We start from the raw sequence: 3489 nt of genomic DNA on the forward strand, positions 1-3489 counted from the left end.
CAAGAGGATTTTCCGCTACCTTAGTGGCACTTTACATCTTGGCTTGTTTTATCCCAAGGGGGGATCATTGCCGCCAGACTTACATGCTTTTTCGGACTCGGATTGGGCTGGTTGTTTTGACAGGCGAGTGTCCACAAGTGGTTTTTGTTTCATGCTTGGTAGTTCATGTATATCATGGTTGGGCAAGAAGCAATGTATTGTGGCCACTTCGAGTTGTGAGGCTGAGTACAGGGCAGTCTTCACAGCTACGGTTGAGTGTGTATGGCTCAGACGCCTTATGGATGATTTGGGTGTTGGATAGGACACTGCCAACACTATCTACACTGACAGTCAGAGCGCATTGGAAGTTGCGAGGAACCCAGTTTTTCATGCTCGCACAAAGCACATTGAGGTGCATTACCACTATGTTAGGGTGAGGCTCTCAGCAGGAGAGATCAGCTTAGCTTATGTGCCAACACAGGACAACCTTGCAGACCTTTTCACAAAGGCATTGTCTCGTGAGAAGCTTGAAGCTTTCCGCAAAGCTTTGGGCTTACTCCCCTTTGTGGACTGATCATGTCCTCAGGGCATGGCACTTCCCTTTACTCATGTGCCAGCTCTCGTTCACCGCATCACTCCAGGGGGGATTTGATACCATTTACATGTGGTAGTGATGTGTGTGAACACACTAGGACCGTCGGGGCATTTTTTCCCTCTTTAGGAGGTTTTTTCCCCCGTGCATTGTATATACGCCCATCACTCTAGGGCTATCTATCTTTCCATTGCACACTAAGTAATACACTCTCTATTGTGTGCCTTAATCTTCCTTCGTCCTCTCCAAGCTGTGTGCGTTTCTCTGCAACCCTAATTCCAACAGCAGGGTTGCTGCTGCGAGAGTTGTTTTTCCTACAGTTGAGTAAGCTTGTTGGGATGTAAAAGATGCGCATGCTCATGCATTGATTGCGTTTTCTGTGAAGCACACTATTACTCCTCACATTCGTTTAGTAAAATCTACAAAACAAGCTTGGGATATTCTGGCTTGTCTTTATGCAAGTCACAATGAGGCAAAAATTGCATTGCTGCGTAAAGAGCTGGAGTCGAAGGTTATGCATGAGGAAGATGATATGGATACTTTCCTTGCTAGTGTGAAGGATATCAATGAGAAACTTATTTTTGTAGGTGAAATCACTTCTTACAATTCCCTTGTGCAGACTGTTCTTGATGCTTTGCCAAATTCTTACTAGACTTTTGCTAGTACTTGGAGACTTATGACCCAAGGAAATCCTGAAGTTGTCAATTTTGATGCATTATGCACATTGCTATTGCAAGAGTCACTTTCCAGGAAAAATAGGACTAGACGGCGTGTAGTTGAACATGCCTTTATTGGTGCTCAAAGAAAAGGTGGTAACAACAATGTAGCCACTTCTCATGGTTCTTCTTCTGAGTGGTAAATCACCTGTTCCTAATGCTTCTGCTAGTAGCAATTCGTTTGGAAATTCTGGTGAAAAGGGAAAAAAGAAGATGTGTTGCCATTATTGTAAAGCTAATGATCACTTGATCAAGCAGTGTCCAAAATTGAAGGCAAAAGAGGCTAAGAAGAAAGAGGCTGGTTCCACTACAAATCTTGGTTCCACTACAAATGCAGCTATTGTTGAGTCTTCTGTGAAAGGAGAATGTGATGTTGATGTTGATGCAAATTGGGCTTTTAGTGCAAAGTGCACTTATGATCCTTCTGCCCATGATGCATGTTGCTGCAAATGCTTATGTTTGGTACTTTGAAAATGGTGCTACAAAGCACATTACCTCTCATCATGACTTGTTTACCTCTCTCGAGGATGTCCCTCATGGGAATACATTCACTTGTGCCAAAATGCCTCTTATCTTGTCAAGGGAGTTGGAAAGATTGTGATGACTACTATGAATGGTAGTTCTTTCATACTTGTTGATGCACTTTATGTACCTAGGATCAAGAAGAACCCTTTGTCTATATCTGCACTTGCTAGACTTGGTCTTGTTGTGAAATTTATGGATGAAAGATGTACGGTTCACAATCTCCATTTTGGTGATGAGATTGTTGCATTAGTCATTTTATGTCTGGGGGGTTGTATAAGCTCACTTTGTATAACAAGTGTGGGCATAATTTTGCAAATGCAGTTGTGGATTCTATTTCAGATACAAAACTTTGGCATGCACATTTTGGGCATATGAATTTTACCACTTTGCTGCATTTGTAGAAATATGATATGATTGCTTCTTTGACGCCTCTTGAAGCACCTGTCAAACATGTTTGTAAAGGCTATATTTTGGGTAAGATGCAACGTTCAAAGTTTCCAAAGGATGGTTCAGTTAGGGCCACACGCAGGTTGCAGCTTGTGCATAGTGATGTTTGTGGGCCCATGCAAACTCCGTCCTTGGGCAATTACCTTTACTTCGTGACTTTCATTTATAATTACTCCAGGCATGCATGGGTGTATCTGCTTAAGGAGAAGTCCGAAGTGTTTTTGTGCTTCAAGCAATTTCTGGCTGTGGCTGAAAATGTCTCAGATTGTACTATGGGAACCCTCCATTCCGATCAAGGGGGGGTGTACATGTCTCATAAATTTAAAGCATTTTTGGCTAGTCATGGGATAAAACACCAATGTACAGTGCCATATACACCTCATCAAAATGGTGTTGCTAAGAGAAAAAAGAGGTCTCTTTCAAAAATGGCACGATGTATGGTCAAAAGTCAAGATTTACTACATTCGTTTTGGCTTGACTCTATTATGTGTCTAGCCTATGACTCCATATGAAGCATGGCATAATAGAAAGTCTTCTATTGAGCGCATGTGTGTTTTTGGCTATTTGGCATATGCTTTAGTGCCACAAATGCAGCGTAGAAAATTAGATGATAAGACTGTCGAATGTATTTTTGTTGGCTATAGTGTTGAAAGCAAAGGTTATAGGTTGTATCATCTACAAACAAAGCGTATCTTGGTCTCACGAGTTGTTGTGTTTGTGGAAGATTCTGTTCAGCCCTTGTTGTCATGTACTAGAGACAGTAATGTAAGCTCATAGAAATTAAATTGCATGGGATAAGTGTTCTATGTGTTTGCATAAGACACTGGTTAAATATATTTCACATTATAGAGATGTTATCCTCAAGCTAGAGGGTATATATAACTTCTAGTAGGTACATGGGTTCAGTTGTGGGCTAGCTTTCGAGCATAAGAAACATGTTAAAACCCAAGATCCCAAACACTTGAGGAAGCTATAGTGAAAGCACATATTCATGACTATCTTGAGATGAAAAATCATTGCATGACACGCATATATCTGATAACTCACATGCACATGCTTTTCATGATAATCATCAAGCACATAATAAAAGAAAATTTGTGGTAGCCTAATCTAATGCATCCAAAAAGCCCAAGGGGCCTAGACACCATAGTTTAACTCATGAATTTGAAAAAGAAAAGAAAGATGTTATGTTGTACTTATGGGAAGTGGGCATGGCAAAAAGGATTTCCT

The sequence above is a fragment of the Adiantum capillus-veneris genome, chromosome 18 (genome assembly GCF_014529385.1).
Source record: "Adiantum capillus-veneris isolate H3 chromosome 18, ASM1452938v2, whole genome shotgun sequence".
In the NCBI taxonomy this organism is placed as follows: domain Eukaryota; kingdom Viridiplantae; phylum Streptophyta; class Polypodiopsida; order Polypodiales; family Pteridaceae; genus Adiantum; species Adiantum capillus-veneris.